The 17,748-nt window shown below is 44.3% G+C and overlaps 1 protein-coding gene across 2 annotated transcripts in view; it reads right to left on the minus strand.

Annotated features, from left to right (window-relative positions):
• The window catches only part of CC2D2A (coiled-coil and C2 domain containing 2A), a 258,232-nt gene that overhangs the window by 222,538 nt on the left and 17,946 nt on the right, over positions 1-17,748 (minus strand). The window lies entirely within an intron of this gene.

Here is a 17,748-nt window from a genome sequence, read left to right on the forward strand (position 1 = left end):
ACGGACCTACTACCATTCGCAGAAGTGGCATATAATAATGCAGTCCACTCCAGCACAGGTTACACTCCTTTTCAAATAGCTACCAGTCAAAGTTTCAACCCCATGCCAGAACTAACCCCAAACAAACCAGTAATCCCATCACTGAAGGATTGGATTGCACAATTACAAAACATCTGACCAATTGTCAGGAAAGCTTTAGCCGAAGCTAGACAAGCATACAAAGCACAAGCAGACAAAAAAAGAGTCGATCCCAAACCATTCAGCGTGGGAGAGATGGTATATTTATCCACAAAATACCTTAAATCACTACAACCCTGTAAAAAACTCGGACCAAAATATTGTTACTACCCAGTAACAATACAATTAGAATTACCCAAAAATCCTAGGCAGATACACCCCATTTTTCACTGCAGTTTGCTAAAAAGAGAACAACAGTCACCCTTATGAACAAAAACCCCACCACCACCACCTCCTATCATGGTTGAAGGAGAACAACACTTTGAGGTAAAAGAAATCCCGGATTCTAGGAAACACCATGGAGTAATTCAATACTTAATAGCTTGAAAACACCTCCCCTCCTCAGAAAATGAGTGGGTCAATAAACATCACATTAGAGCACCCAAGTTGTTTAAGAAGTTTCATACAGAAAAATCCTAACAAACCAGGCTAACATTTATATTTTGTTTCCTCTACAGGTGGGCCTCTCTTTTTTTTAAAAGGAGGGCAGCATGTCAGAATCCATTTTTATCTCATTTCTAACTCTCTCTCTGTGCAGAACCCAAATCTCACCCCCTTACTGGATTCTGCTATTGCCAAGGAGGGAAAGAGAAGACAGGGTTGTTAATTGACCATCTCTATCCCTTAGATGCAATGTTTGTTTATTCAGCCTTCCTGGAGGCCATCACAAAAGACCAGGGAAGAAACCCTCTGAACTACAAAGAACAAAGAAAGGGGGGGAATTCTGGTTTGTATCTCTGAATGGAATGTGAAGGGGAGGAAGTAATAATGTTGCAAATGTACTAGTGTTTCTTTTGCCATAAGGGGTTTTGACACCTGAAACTTGACTGATCCAGGACTGACCAAATGGACTGAGGGGAGGGGTTTTTACTCGGGGACACTTTAAAAGTATCAATCTGTGAGACAGTTTTCAGATCCTGTCTATACTATCCACTGTCATCTATGTTTTAGTAAAAGTTCCTGCTTGGACAAACCCATCTCCTAGAGTTCTTCTTTCCTAAGATGTGGATTCGAGTGGGTTCTGACATTATGTCCTGAGATTCCAGAGGCAAGAAACACCTGCAGAGGAACTATTTCCCATAACATCTTACTGGACGTTGATTGGACTCTTTGTGCCGGACCATGGGGGGAGGTATTTGGTATGATTTGCTATATATAACTTGCTTCAGATCTTGCCTGCTTTCACCACTATCAGTTCTTTCTTAGTAAAAGTACCTTATTCTCTAAATCAAAGGAGTCGGGGGATTTCTTTCTTAGGATTTGAACTGAGAAAGTCCTGACATTAGGCAAGATCTCCAACCCGGAGATTGTAGTCTACTGTGGGGGCTGAGCCTCAATGTCCATCCACAGGAATGACTGGGAAAAGACCAGAGCCCTGGGAGGGATTTTCCTGAGGTCGCACTACACTCGAGTTGAAGTGGAGTGGTTGGAAGAGCTGGAGCTAAATGAGGTTGGAAGAGCTGGAGCTCAATGAGGAACCTATCCAAGCCAGATGATCACTGGGCATAGGGTGGCAGGAGAACCCCAAAGACCATCCGCTGGGGTGACTTTTACCAGAGGGCAACAAGGACTCTGCAGAGCAGATGGGAGAGAAGAGGAGCAAGGCAAAGCTCCTTCACGAGGACCTCATGCTGAGCTACACATTGTTACCTGCTGCAGGAAGTGATTGAGAATCAGAGGGCCAGGGAAATCCTCGCCCAGACTGCCCAACAGCCCCGAGATCAGGCCAGCCAGCAGATGACACTGCTGCCTCAGAGCCATGGTAGTCACTGCTGCTCCACCAGGATCAGCACACGTTACAGTGGCACTGCAACCTGTGGCAGTGGCAATGCCAGGCTTCTCAGCTGCAGGGGCTGCCCCTGAAGGTGCTGGGTTCCCAAAGTCTTGCTGCTAGGGGTGAAGTTTGGGGGAGACCCCGAAACGTTGGGATTCTTCCTAGCCCAAGTTTGGAATTACATGCAGGGGTATGGGGCTGAACTGGGATTGGAGATAGCTAAAGTGAGATGTGTCACCATGGCCCTGGAGGGAGGGAAAGCACAGTGAATGGTCTCACGCCACAATGATAATGCCCCCCAAAGCTACAATTGGTTAATGCAGCTCTCTGCCGGCAGTTTGAAGATCCCTTAGCAGAACACAAAGCCCGAACCTGGATGAAGACCATTAGCCAGGGGCTGTGTTGGGTGGCAGAATATACCCAGGAGTTTTGCGAGCTGGCATGCCGTCTGGCCACGTGGCCCAAAGAAATCCAGGCTGTTTTAAGGATGGCCTTAATGATGAAGTCTACCACACCTGCATCTCGCAGGGCAGGGGGTGAGACCTGAAACACTGGTATGTGCTGGCAGACGAAGTAGAAATACATTTGGCCAGAGACTGACACCAGGGCAGTTGCGGCTAGACCAAGTCTTTGCCCTCTGCTCATAAAGAACCCCCAAAAGCTGCCAAAGGGGGCTGGTGCCCAAGCAGCAGTCCACAGCAAGCTTCAAGTGCAGGAAGGACGGGCATCGAGCTGCTGAAAGTCATTCCGCCAAACCCAGCCCTAAGCCTAATATTGCTGGGGACCAGGAAGGCTGCAAAACAGCCACCACAGCTCTGAGGAACAGCACTAAAGGGAGTGGAGGTCGTTGAGTTCTCCCCTCCTGGCCAGGAAGAGCTGGGAATTCCAAACCCTCTAGAAGAGAGTGATATCAACTGATGACAATCCCCTGGTAAGTCAACATGAAATCCCTGTGGCCATCTTGGTGGAATTAGTGGTGCCGTCATCTGGCACCCAGGGGAGAATGTTGGCCTTATTGGACTCAGGGTGCACTAGGTGTGTGGTCAGTCCAGAGGTGGTAGAAAAATTGAGACTGAGACTGAGGAGGCTGAGAGTACCCATAGCCTTCTGCCAATTGGATTTGTCAGTAGCGGGGGGGCACCCATTTTGTGACCAAGCCTGTGGAAATGAGAATGGGGAACAATAACGAGATTCTGAGTTTTATAGTGGCACCTGGGATGGAGAGGCCCCTCTTGCTTGGACTGACGTGGCTTCACAAGTGGAATCCTCATGTGAATTGGGGCTCCTAAAAATCTGGCCTCAACTGATGGGAAGGATGGGAATCAAAAGAACAAAAGTGGCAAGGGAATGTGCCCAAAAATAGAGGAAAAAAATTCCAAAGGAATATGAGGAATATGAGGACCTAAGGGAAGTGTTTAGTGAACGGGGCTCCGATGTGCTTCCGCCTCATCACCCCACAGACTGCAGCATAGAAATCCTCCCCAGAGCAAAGGTCCCCAAGCCAAAAATCTACTCAATGACCCTGAGTGAGCAAGATGAGCTTCGCGCTTTTATTGACAAAAATCTGAAGCATGGATTTATGCAACCAGCTAGACCAAAAGTGATGGCCCCAGTGTTGTTCCAGGAGAAAAAAGATGGGACCATTCAGCTCTTCACTGATTACTAGGGATTAAATGTTGTGTGTGTGGAAAATATCTATCCACTACCTCTGATGAAAGACATACTGGTTCACTTGGCAAAAGGGAGAATTTTTACTAACCTGCACTTGAGAGAAGCTTATTATAGAGTTCACATCAAGGTGCGAGATGAATGGGAAGCTGCCTTTAACTGTCCTTTGGGTTGTTTCCAGTTCCTTGTGCTTCTGTTTGGGCTTCTGCTTTTTTCATGCAATTGATCAATGAAGTGCGGCAGGAGCATTTGTATAAAGGGGTCTTGGTATACTTAGATGACATTTTAATACACACTGAGACTATAGAGGAGCATGTGAAAGCTCAGGGCAGCTAAACTTATGTTAATCCTAACCCTACATCCACATGGAGAGAAGTAAGCAGTGGAGTACCACAAGGCTCCATCTTAGGCCCAGTACACTTCAGTATCTTCATTAATCACTTAGATGAGGGAACAGAAGTAGAGCTCATCAAATTTGCAGATGACACGAAACTGGCAGGAATAGCGAACACCCCAGAAGACAAGATCAGGATCCAAAAAGATCTTGACAGACTTGAACAATGGGCCCTATCCAACAAAATGAGTTTTAATGTGGAAAAAAGCGAAGTTTTATATTTAGGCAAGAAAAATCAAAGGTTCAAGTACAGATTAGGCGAGACCTGGCTCAAAAACAGCAACTGTGAAAGGGACCTTGGAGTCCTAGTGCAGGGCTTTTCAACCTTTTCACCCATTGTACCACTTTTAGGATAAGGCAATGTCTGAGTACCACAGGTGTCAAAACTTGACCAAAAAAAGAGGGGAAAAATGACAAAGTACAGGTAGTCCTCGACTTACAACAATTCACTTAGTGACTGTTTGAAGTTACGACGGCACTGAAAAAGTGACTTATGACCTTTTTTCACACTTATGACTGTTGCAGCATCCCAAAGGTCATGTGATTTACATTCGGATGTTTGGCAACTGATTCATACTTATGATGGTCACAGTGTCCCAGGGTCATGTGATCACCTTTTGCAACTTTTTGACAAGAGAAGTCAATGGCCGGGGAGGGGGGGCAGCTCATCACTCAGGTTGCAGGGTGCCTGTGGGGGGGGGAATCCATGGGTCTGTGGTGGAGGGGGATGGGTGCCCTCCTTCCTCCTTCTCTCCCATTGTCCCTTCCTTCTTTCCTTCCTTTCTTTCCTCCTTCTTTGTCCCTTAACAATGGGGGGTAACACCTCACCCCCCATTGTTAACGATGGAATAGTTTGGTCAAACCGAGATGCCGGTATGCACAGCCACTCAGTCTTGGCAGGATTGAGACGAAGCCTGTTTCTCCCCATCCAAACCCGGACCACCTCCAGGCAATGGGACATCACAGTGAGGGCATCACTGGGTTGGTTCGGGGTGGAGAAAAAAAGTTGGGTATCATCAGCGTACTGATGATACCCCACCCCAAAACCACGAATGATCTCGCCCAGCGGCTTCATATAGATGTTGAACAGGAGGGGAGAGAGAACCGACCCCTGAGGGACTCCACAAACGAGAGGCCTCGGGGCGGATCTCTGCCCTCCCGTCAACACCGACTGCGAATGGCCCAGGAGATAGGAGAACCACCGTAAAACAGTGCCTCCCACTCCCAACCCCCTCAGACGCCGCAGTAGGATACCATGGTCGATGGTATCAAAAGCCGCTGAGAGGTCTAATAGGACTAGGACAGAGGAACAACCCCTGTCCCGAGCCCGCCAGAGATCATTCACCAGCGCGACCAATGCCGTCTCTGTGCTGTGCCCGGGCCTGAAACCCGATTGGTACAGGTCCAGATAATCAGTTTCCTCCAGGAACAGGGGAAGCTGATGCGCCACCACACTCTCAACAACCTTCGCCAGAAAGCGAAGGTTGGAGACCGGACGATAGTTGTTTAAAACAGCCGGGTCCAGGACAAGCTTCTTGAGGAAGGGTCTCACCACCGCCTCCTTCAAGGCGGCAGGGAAGACACCCTGGGCTTATTTTGCTTCCATAAAGATCGTTCTTTCCCACACGGGCTTTGGCTGCCTCAGAAGACGTGAGGGGCCTTGCTCCTTATCGGAGACGCGCAGAGGGAGGCCAGAAATCACCCTCAGACTGTGGTGTCAGGTGGGGGCAAAGCCTGGAGGGAACTCTTCGAAGGGAACTCACTACCCGCCTGCCTACCCGCCTCCGTAGCTCCTTCCCCGGGCACTTCACATCTAGCTCTGCAGCAGGCCTGCAAAGGGCGATGGGAAAGGAGCGGGTGCAGGGCCAATCAGGAGCCCTGCTAGGGGGCAATGTCACATGAAGAGAAAGACAGAGAGAAAGAGAGAAGGGAAGTGCAAGTGCCTCTCTGTACGAGCAGGGATCAATGCTGCTTTCCAGGTGATAAGTGCTTCTTCAGGGCTCAGCAGACATGCCAGGATCAGTGCTGCTTTCTAGGTGATTGGTGCTTATTCAGGGTTCAGCAGCTCCAGCTGGAGCCTGGCGCTGATCCTGGCACTTCTGCTGAGCCCTGACTGCCCCAAAGAAGTGCCGAACAGCTGGAAAGGGGTGCTGATCCTGGCGCTTGAGCCCTGACAGCCCTGAAGAAGCGCCAATCAGCTGAGAAGTGGCGCTGATCCTTGCTGAGCCCTGGCAGCCCCGAAAAAGCACCAATCACCTAGAAAGCACTGATCCTGGCGCTTGAGCCCTGGCAGCCCCAGCGCTGGGCCGCCACCTCCCTCCCAGCCTCCTCACTGGCCAGGGCTGCCGCCAGGAAGCCATCAACCCGCTGGGAGTTCTCTGTGGACTGGAGCCCATCAGCAGAGGTTGGGGCCATATGGAGCTGCCAGCTGATTGGTGCGTACGGCCAGCCCCAACCTCCGCTGATGGGCTCCAGTCCACGGAGAGCTCCCAGCGGGTCGATGCACCAAGGCAGGGGGAAGGAAGGGGACACCACGTACCACCAGCCCGGTGATCACTTGACTATGAGCCAGCAGTGTGCAGCAGCAGCCAAAAAAAATTAATACAATCCTGGGTTGTATAAACAGAGGCAAAGAATCAAGATCACGCGAAGTATTAATAGCGCTTTATAAAACCCTAGTAAGACCACACCTGGAATACTGCAACTAATTCTGGTCACCATACTACAAAAAGATGTTGACCTTGGAAAGAGAAGAGCAACTAAAACTATCAAAGGCCTGGAGACTAAAACATATGAAGAACAGCTGCAGGATTTGGGTTTGGCTAGTCTAAAGAAAAGAAGAAACAGAGGCAACATGATAGCAGTATTCCAGTATTTGAGTGGCTGCCACAAAGATGGTGTCAAAATATTCTCCAAAGCACCAGAGGGCAAGACAAGAAACAATGGTTGCAAACTAACCAAAGAGAAAAGCAACCTGGAATTAAGGAGAAACCTCCTAACAGTGAGGACAATTAACCAGTGGAACAGCTTGCCTTTAGAAATCGTGGGCATCACTGGAGGCTTTTAAGAAGAGACTAGACAGTATAGGTTCTCCTGCTTGAGCAGGAGGCTGGACTAGAAGACCTCCAAGGTCCCTTCCAGCTCTATTCCTATTCCTATTCCTATTCCTATTCCTATTCCTATTCCTATTCCTATTCCTATACCTATTCTACTCTACTCTACTCTACTCTACTCTACTCTACTCTACTCTACTCTACTCTACTCTAAAACTGACTATTTGGGTTGTCACATTTCCTGTGAAGGAATAGAGATGAACCCTGAAAAGGTGTGGGTGGTTTTAGAGTGGGTACCCCCCTGCACTAGGAAGCAATTGCAGAATTTTCTGGGTTTTGCCAATTCATCCCTCCCTTTGCCAAGATTGCATTGCCCATTACCAACCTTTTAAAAACTATAGGTGATAGTAAGCCTAAACCCAGCCAGCTCCTTAAATGGTCAATGAAATACCAAGGGGCATTTCAAAAGCTCAAGCACTTGTTTGCAGCTGAACCCATGCTCAAACACCCCAACCCTGAGGCACCGTTTGAAATCCAAGCAGATGCTAGTAATGTGGCTGTAGGTGCTGTGTTGTTGCAGAATGCCCAGGGTATACTGAAACCCTGCAACTACACCTCCAAGAAACTAGCTGACACGGAAAGGAGGTGGGCAGTCTGGGCGAAGGAAGCATTTGCGGTACAATAAAGGTAAAGGTAAAGGTTCCCCCGCACATGCGTGCTAGTCGTTTCCAACTCTAGGGGCCGGTGCTCATCTCCATTTCAAAGCCGAAGAGCCAGCGCTTGTCCGAGGACGTCTCCGTGGTCATGTGGCCAGTATGACTAGATGCCAAAGGCGCACGGAACGCTGTTACCTTCCCACCATAGTGGTCCCTATTTTTCTACTTGCATTTTTACATGCTTTCGAACTGCTAGGTTGGCATTACTAACTTGGAGATTTTTCTTTGAGGGGGCTAAATAACCATTTGAGGGATTTTCAGCCTTGAAAACCCCAAGAAAATTGTCATCTAAGCAGGTTTGCTGGGCATATTATTTTAATCATTTTAATTTTATACTGCGATATATCCCAGGGGGAGAAATTTCATGGCTGATGCTTTATCTAGATTACTTCAATATAACAGTGATAGACCTGAAGTAGTCTGGCCAGTCATCTCCTTTAAGCAGCTAGCTGCTCCACTATCAAGGCTCAGGGCAAATCAGAGCCTGAACTTCCAAATGAACTGTGTAAAGAATTGAAGGGGACATGAAAAATAATGAATAGTTTCTGTCCCACACAAATGACTGCATCCTTCATGATGGTCTACCATGGGTTGGGGCTAAACTGTATGTGCCTTCCAGTTTGAGGGGAACTGTCCTGCAGAAGGCCCATGATTCAAAATCTGCCGGCCACTTTGGATTTGTACAAACATTGCACTTGAACAAGTGGCAATTTTGGTGGCCATCATTGAAGAAAGACTTTGAGAGCTACAGTATGTGGCTAGTTGTCCTATCTGTGCAGCTACAAAATGGCCTCTGGGGAAACCCACTGGACTCTTACAGAGTGTGGCTAGACCACGGGCTCCATGGAAGGGGATATCAATGGACTTTATAGTGGAGTTACCCGAGAGTGGGGAAATACTGTTATTTGGGTTGTTACTGATCTTTTCTCAAAACAAATACATTTTGTCCCTTGTCCTAGAATACCTTCTGTTAAAGTGCTCACTAAACTTTTTATCCAATATGTGTATAGATTACATGGCATTCCTGACTACACATTTCTGGGGTGTAGGGGTTTTGGCAGGAATTCCTTAACATGTTGGGCTACTCCCATCATCCACAAACTAGCAGGGTGTGTGAAAGAGCTAACTCGGTTCTGGAACAGTACCTTAGGTGCTACATTAATTATCAACAAGGTAATTGGGCCAACCAACTGCCTTTTGAAGAGGTAGCATATAATAATTCAGTTCACAGTACTGAAGGATTTACCCCTTTCAAGGTAGCTTCTGGCCAGGATTGCATCCCAATGCCAGAACTGCCCCAGGAGAAGCTCCTTGGTGAAGTAGATTGAGCAATATCAAAATACTCGGCCAGTGACCCAAAAAACATTAGAAGATGCACATCAAGCCCACAAGAAACAAGCTGATAAAAAGCAGATTAAGCCAAAAGAATTTAAAGTGGGTGAGAGTGTATTTGTCCACTAGGTAATCAATCAATCTTTATTTATTGATTAGCCCTTGGGCCATATCAAGTTACCAGATTCCAAAAACAAAATATCACCAAAACTTGACAAAAACAATTCAAATGGAACTGGATAAAATACAATTTAAAATAAAACTGAAACAAAATACAATCTAAATGAAATCAGGATAAAATACAATGATTTAAGAAACAGGTTAAATATGATTAAAATTATATTACAATGTCACCCCTGCATCTGCCCCAAACAGTCTTAAAACTACTTTTAAACTTACATTGTTAAATCAAGTGATCTTTCCTACAATCTACCACACTCTGCTACACCAACCTTGTTCTTATTTCCATCAACTTTACAGCAAATTTGGCAATCCATTTCACCAACTGTAAATTAGAACCTAACAAACAATGATGCAAGAAGCGCTCTTTTGACATAGGGGTACTGGTATAAAAGATCCTGCCCAACTGGTGTTTCCTCAAATCTGAATACAGGGGACAATCAAAAATTACATGGGACATTGTTTCAACTTCCCCCATCCCGCATAAACAGACTCTTTCACTTACAGGAATCCCCCTATACCTGCCCCAAAGCATGCTTGTTTGAAGTTGGTCCAATCTCAGTTTGGTAAAAAATCTCCTTAAGATGGGTGATAAAGGCAAAGTTAGATATTTTTCTATTTTAAAAAATTGTTTATTAGCCGATAACCAGGGACAAACTTTTACTGCTGTCACCTGTGCAATGTCCGATTGTGCACATGTCCTTAAATCTCTGTGCAATCCAAGTTCGAATCTGCCTAAGATCGTACTGCTGCCAGTTTAACGGAATACCAAAGCTAGATACCTGCTTCAAAACTCTTGATAACCAATTATTTTGGTTACTTGAGATTATCTGATCCATTAGCGCTAGCTTAGGTAACCTCCCTTCCTCCATCACAAATATTCTGAGCCAATAATAAACGGCTTTCAGCATGGCCCTAGTGCCAATCGCATGGATTCCCATTTCTGCCCTTACTACACAAGCTGGGGTTCCAGGGGATACTGCCAAAATTCTCCTCAGGAACTTATTTTGAGGAATTTCCTGCCCAGGCAGCTTAACTAATCCCCATATTTCTGCCCCATAGGTAAGTACTGGTTCAATTTTTGCCTGAAAGACCTTTAGCACTGGGGTTAATGAAGGTGGAGTTTTCTCTAAAATAAGTTTGTTTAATTGGGTCATCCGAGCCATGGCCTTCTGAGCTCCAGCTTTTACATGCTTGTTCCATTTACCATTTGTCTGGAATACTAGCCCTAAATAGGTAAATGACTGAACTTGTTCTATTCTTCTGCCATTTAAAACCCATCTCCTCATCTTTTGTTGCCTGCTAAATATCATTAGCTTTGATTTTTCTACATTAATTGTCAAACGATTTTTTATACAATATGCTGCTAACCTCCCTAGTGACCTTCGTAGCCCCACCTGTGAGGCCGACAGCAAAATTATATCATCGGCATATAACAGGCAATTTACCTGTCTTGTTCCTATACTAGGCCCATGAAGTGATAAGTCTTCCAGACATTTTGGAAAATCATTTAAATATAAATTAAAAAGTGTTGGGGCTAAAATACAACCTTGTCTTACGCCCTTCTTAATTGGAATTGCATTTGTTACCGATCCTGTTTTGTTCACTCGAACTCTTATCTGGGTTTCCATATATAACAATCTAATTAAGTATAGCAGTTTCTTTTCTATTCCCATGGACTCTAATTTATCCCATAAAATTGATCTATCAATTGTATCAAAGGCTGCCTTCAGGTCTATAAATGCCACGTACAGTGGTTTTTTCCAAAACTTAAACTTTGTTATTAGATGATCCAACAGAAAACAATTGTCCATTGTAGATCTTCCGCTCCTGAAACCAGACTGTTCTTCAGCTAGAATGTTGTTTCTCTTTATCCAGTCTTCTAATTTATGCAGCAAATACTTAGCATAAATTTTTGCTGAAATGTCAATTAGTCTAATTCACCAAAAATTATCTGGATTATCTTTAGAGCCTTTTTTATGTAATGGAACAATTATTGATTGAATTATTGACTGGCAAGAATTTGCCCTGTTCTATTAATAAAAGTAAAGAGACCCACCAGGACAGGCGCCCACCAGGCTATGTTTTCTTTAAGTAGCGATGCTGGGAGCGCATCCTGTCCTGGAGCTTTATTTGTCTTCAGTGAAGAGATTAACTGCCTCACCTCTGTGATTGACACTTCTGCCCACTGGGGTAAGGCTTCAAATCCCTGTATCAAGCTCAGAGAGGATATCACTTCATCAGAGCTCTCCGCTACTGCTGGAGTGGCCAGATGCCTCTCCCAACTTTCTGCAGTACTATTTGGGTCACTTATTGGTTTTAGCCTTCTCTCCTGAGCTATTTCCAAGTTGAAGCCTATTTGTTGAATTATTTGGTTCCTTTTCCTTAAGTCAGAAGGGAGTGCCAGGGACATCTCAATCGGAAGATGCTCCCTTTCTGGCCTTGGTAACGTCAAGACCGAAGTGGCCCGATACTAAACTGTGAGAAACACAGAAGTAATCAATAGAACTACATGCCTTGGGACCAAAAAAGGTTATGGGGTACCTTCTAACCTCTGAATACTGGCCTACAATTTGAAGGTTACAATTATATACCATTGTTAGAAATTTTCCCCCATCTTTGTTCTTTTTCCTATCTTGGGAGACCCATGATTGTTGGTTATGTAAATAACCATCTGGAATTGTACCATTTTCAACAAAAGTCTCAGAAATGTTAAATTTACTCAGGCTCAAAACTTAAGAGAAATTTTTTATAAAATGTTTTATAGATGGCAACTGGATCCCAAGAAGTTGTCCAACATGTATCCTAATTTACAGTCTAAATGTTGGAGATGTGGTAGTTTAGAAGCTACCTATTTTCACATGTGGTGGACTTGTAGAAATATAAAAGCTTTTTGGATCAAAATTTGGTGGAACATTCAAAAGATTTTTAAGAGAAAGTTTTCTCTTAAGTTTTATTGGGTATTGTTGTAGATTGTGATGTTAAAGAAACTAATTTGATGTTGAATATGATAACAGCAGCACGGTTACTGGTGGGACAATATTGGAAGAAGGATAGTTTGCCTACTATAGAAGAATGGGTGTTTAAAGTTTCGAATCTTGCAGAAATGTCTAAGATTTCTGCTTATTTGAAAGATCATTCACAGGAAAGATATATTTCAGTTTGGAGGAGATGGATAAATTATATTCAGAACAAATATGGGACTAAAAAGTTCCATTTAGCTTATGAGTAGATTTTAGTGGGATATTGTTATTGGTACTTTGTTTGTAGTTATGTTAAAGGGGAGTTAAAGCACATTATGAATTTGGTTAATTGTATATTATGCATAATTTTTATTTAGAATATGATTATTGTAACTATAATCCTGTATTTAGCTCTGGGAAGTGGGGGGAGAAGTGGGTGGGTTTGGGGTGGGGGGGGATTTGGGGATATATTGTAAAACTTTGTTTTTGTAAAACTTTTTAATAAAAAACAAAAACAAAAGGCTCCAACGAAGGACCCACACGGGCATTAAAATCTCCTGCCAAAATTAAAGGTGTTTTTATAAATTTTTAACGTATATCTAATACAGTCATGCTCGAAATTGTTGGCACCCCAGAAATTTTTCCAGAAAATCAAGTATTTCTCACAGAAAAGTATTGCAGGAACACATGTTTTGCTATACACAGGTTTATTCTCTTTGTGTGTATTGGAACACAACAAAAAAGGGAGGAAAAAAAGCAAATTGGACATAATGTCAAACAAAACCCCCAAAATGGGCCGGACAAAATTATTGGCACCCTTTCAAAATTGCGGGTAAACAAAATTGTTTCACGCATGTGATGCTCCTTTAAACTCACCTTGGGCAAGTAACAGGTGTGGGCAATATAAAAATCACACCTGAAAGCAGATAAAAAGGAGAGAAGTTCACTTAGTCTTTGCATTGTGTGTCTGTGTGTGCCACACTAAGCATGGACAACAGAAAGAGGAGAAGAGAACTGTCTGAGGACTTGAGAACCAAAATTGTGGACAAATATCAACAATCTCAAGGTTACAAGTCCATCTCCAGAGATCTAGATTTGCTTTTGTCCACAGTGCGCAACATTATCAAGAAGTTTGCAACACATGGCACTGTAGCGAATCTCCCTGGTCGTGGACAGAAGAGAAAAATTGATGAAAGGTTGCAACGCAGGATAGTCCGGATGGTGGATAAGCAGCCCCAAACAAGTTCCAAAGGAATGCAAGCTGTCCTGCAGGCTCAGGGAGCATCAGTGTCAGCGCAAACTATCCGTCGACATTTAAATGAAATGAAACGCTATGGCAGGAGACCCAGGAGGACCCCACTGCTGACACAGAGACATAAAAAATCAAGATTACAGTTTGCTAAAATGTACTTGAGTAAGCCAAAATCCTTCTGGGAAAACGTCTTGTGGACAGATGAGACCAAGATAGAGCTTTTTGGTAAAGCACATCATTCTACTGTTTACCGAAAATGAAATGAGGCCTACAAAGAAAAGAACACAGTACCTACAGTGAAATGTGGTGGAGGTTCAATGATGTTTTGGGGTTGTTTTGCTGCCTCTGGCACTGGGTGCCTTGAATGTGTGCAAGGCATCATGAAATCTGAGGATTACCAAAGGATTTTGGGTCGCACTGTAGAGCCCAGTGTCAGAAAGCTGGGTTTGCGTCCGAGATCTTGGGTCTTCCAGCAGGACAATGACCCCAAACATACGTCAAAAAGCACCCAGAAATGGATGGCAAGAAAGCACTGGAGAGTTCTGAAGTGGCCAGCAATGAGTCCAGATCTGAATCCCATTGAACACCTGTGGAGAGATCTTAAAATTGCTGTTGGGAAAAGGCGCCCTTCCAATAAGAGAGACCTGGAGCAGTTTGCAAAGGAAGAGTGGTCCAAAATTCCAGGTGAGAGGTGTAAGAAGCTTATTGATGGTTATAGGAAGCGACTGATTTCAGTTATTTTTTCCAAAGGGTGTGCAACCAAATATTAAGTTAAGGGTGCCAATAATTTTGTCCGGCCCATTTTTGGAGTTTTGTTTGACATTATGTCCAATTTGCTTTTTTTTCCTCTCTTTTTTTGTTGTGTTCCAATACACACAAAGGGAATAAACCTGTGTATAGCAAAACATGTGTTCCTGCAATACTTTTCTGTGAGAAATACTTGATTTTCTGGAAAAATTTCTGGGGTGCCAACAATTCCGAGCATGACTGTATCTTTACTTCTAGTGCGTCCCACAGATCGCCCATTGCTGGATTGACATACACATTTATAAATACCATTGACTTCCCTCCATATGCCAAATGGATTGCTTGAAAAAATAAAGGGCCGGCACACGAGCATATCTCGTTTCCCTTCCAACCTAATTTGGCTTTAACCAAAATACACAACCCTCCTGAAGTTCTTCCCTTTACGGCTACCCTCTTTGCTGGCAACTGCCAAATATTAAACCCAGGGAGCTCAATTGGAGCCTCATCACCACTAACCCAGGTCTCCTGCAAGGCAATTACATGATACCTGTTTAAAAATTTAATACAATCATCTGTGCACCACCTCCCTCTCCATCCTGCCACATTCCAAGAGAGGAAGTGTACTCTTGAAGAAAGTGAGTGCTCGCTATTTCCTAGTCAGGCTTCTTGAATAATCTCTTCCACCCGTCCTTCCCCATTTGCACTCACACACCCATTTAATTGCCTGCGCTCCATAAAAGTCTGTTTAGGCATCATTTCTCTGCCTGTTACTTTTAGACTTGCAGATCCATAAGTTCTATTAATCTCTGCCTCCACAATAATTGATTTTACTTGAGGCTCCACGCTTACGTTGTTTCTTGGTATCGTTTGTGCCACTGAGGACTGGGAGATTCCTTCCTGGATACCTTCCATCTCCGGTGTTCGTCCCACAGCACTTTGCACTGTCAGGTCAGCTGTCTTTGGCACTTTCTGCTGTATAAACGCAGATGTCCGGTTTCCTGAGCTTGTAAACTGCTGACTCTCCGGAACTGCATCATAACTTAATGGGGACAAAACTATCGGCACCAAAGAGGTGGCAGAGGAAATGGTCTACTTCAGCAGATTCCTCATCTCTTTTAGTTTTTTAAGTACTTATTGCTGCTCCGTTAATGAAAGTAAAGAAAAAGTTTCTAAGCAGGCAGAATCAAATATCTCATCTTGCGTTAAACCAATTGAAGGAAGTTTCACAGTTGCTGGAACCAAAGCCTCAGCCAACATTTCCTTTGTGATGCTAGATCTCCTCCCTGTTTCAGTTAACTTAGTTTCCCCATTTCGTTTGCTTTTCGAGTCAGCTGACCCATGCACTGCACCACTCTCCCTAGGGGCTCTCTGGATCAAGGGGTTGATTTCACTACTAGAAAAAACTCGGGTTGGTAAAATTTGGTAAAAAGCCAGGAATCCTCTCATTCGCGTGAGCAGACTTGGAAAGAGCTATTGTTTGAATTTAAGAAGGATTCTGGAATAATTATTGCATTGTGGAAGATATTCATATGCTACCAGATCTATTGCCCCCTTGTCACTCCAAGTAAGCTGTGACAAAGAGGTCACTATCTGTCTTTTTGAAGTCCATCTACCCACATTTATCTCAGAATTATATATGTTCAATACAATCTGCTCCTTCAACAATCACCTGCTTACCCCCACACACCTGTGCCATGGGATTTCAGGCCCATCCAGCTCACCATCTTTTTCTCCGCCATTACAGCCAATATGTTGTCTGCTTACTCCTTCCCTTGTTCGCACCATTGATGGTGTCTGACCAGGTCGTTCTGTCTGGCAACCAGCCGAAATTACCTGCGGCTTTTCCGTCTGTACCACAGCAATAAGATTGATCACACAGTCCAACTTTAAACGCACCTCTGCAAACTGGTCAAAAATGGCCCAAGAAGTGAGCATGCTGCGCCGGCTGATGAAATCCTTTATGCTATCACTTAGCTGGTTTTCAAGCCCTGAAGCTGATCCATTTTGATTGTCAAACTCCAACTCTAATCCCTTATCCTTATCCTGGCTTGGAACTGACTCACTTAAAACTGCTGAGTCATTTGTCATCCAATTACACGGAGGGATTAGCGAGCCTCTTAACTGACTTCTTAACTGGCTTTCTTCGGCCTGCGCCTGCAGATCCCACTCCAGGGAAGAATCTCCAAACAATGCCAAAGCCTCACATCTGTCCGGCGGGAGAAAGGGGAAGGATGCACGACTTACTGTAGATGGTATAGGCTGACAGAATCCATCAATTTTCTGTTGTTTTTGTGGGTTGCTTCTATCTTCCTTACTATTTGGTGAACACTGTGCTGTCTTTTTCTTCCCCTTGGGAGAGGCCATTATTACCCTCAAGAAACAAATGAATAAAAATAGACAAGGAGCTGTTCTGTCATATTGTCTTTGCTGCTTTGGCCTACTGGCTCCTTCCAAGATTCCTTCCACTACCGTTTTTTCTGGCATATAAGACGAGTTTTTAACCCATGAAAATCTTCTCAAAAGTCAGGGGTCGTCTTATACGCCGGGTGCTGAAACTTTAGGGACAGGGCTGGCTGGAAAACCTGGAGCGGATCTCCCAATTGGTCTGCACAGGGAAAGCGGGACCAATTGGAGAAGAAGCTGCAGTCTGTGATTTTTTACAGGCTGGGGTCTGGGTGTCTTTCCTTCTAAAGTTGAAGAGCAGCTGCACTCTATCCCAACTTGAAAGGCAGGTGGGGAATGCAGCAGTCAGAGAAGCTCCTTAGCTCTAAGGACACATTTGACTCAGGAACTGGGCGGGCTGGCTGGAAAACTTGGAGCGGATCTCCCATTTGTTCTGTGCAGGGAAAGCTTTAGAGTGAATTAGGAAAAGTTTAATCCACTTGCACTGTTTTATGTTTACACGTTTGATGACAGCCTTATGTTTATAAGTGACAGTTTTCCTACTAAGTACCTGCATGTCATAAGCATTTGAATTAAAATTACCATATTAAAATCAAATCTGATGTTTTTTAAATTTTTATTTGGTGTGCGTTGGAAGAGGGGTAGTCTTATACGGCGAGTATAGCCCAAACCCTATAATTTAACAGGAAATGTAGGGGGTCGTCTTATATGGCCAGTCGTCTTATACGCCAGAAAATACGGTAGGTACTTATAGACTACCCAAAAATAAAATAAATGGGGCCAAAATATGTGGGCCCATTCATCATTGTAAAAATAATCAACCCAGTTATGGTGCACTTGGATCTGCCAAAAAATCTTAAAACGAATCCACCCTGTGTTTCCTTGCAGTTTGCTTAAGTCTGAAATTGTGTCTCCTCTTTGCCCTGCTCAGTCAACCCCCACAATACCTATTCTCATAGAAGGGGAACAACATTTTGAAATCAAAGAAATATTAGATGCCAGGAAACATAAAGGGAAAATACAATACTT

Source organism: Vipera berus (assembly GCF_964194415.1).
Source record: "Vipera berus genome assembly, chromosome: 7".
Classification (NCBI taxonomy): Eukaryota; Metazoa; Chordata; class Lepidosauria; order Squamata; family Viperidae; genus Vipera; species Vipera berus.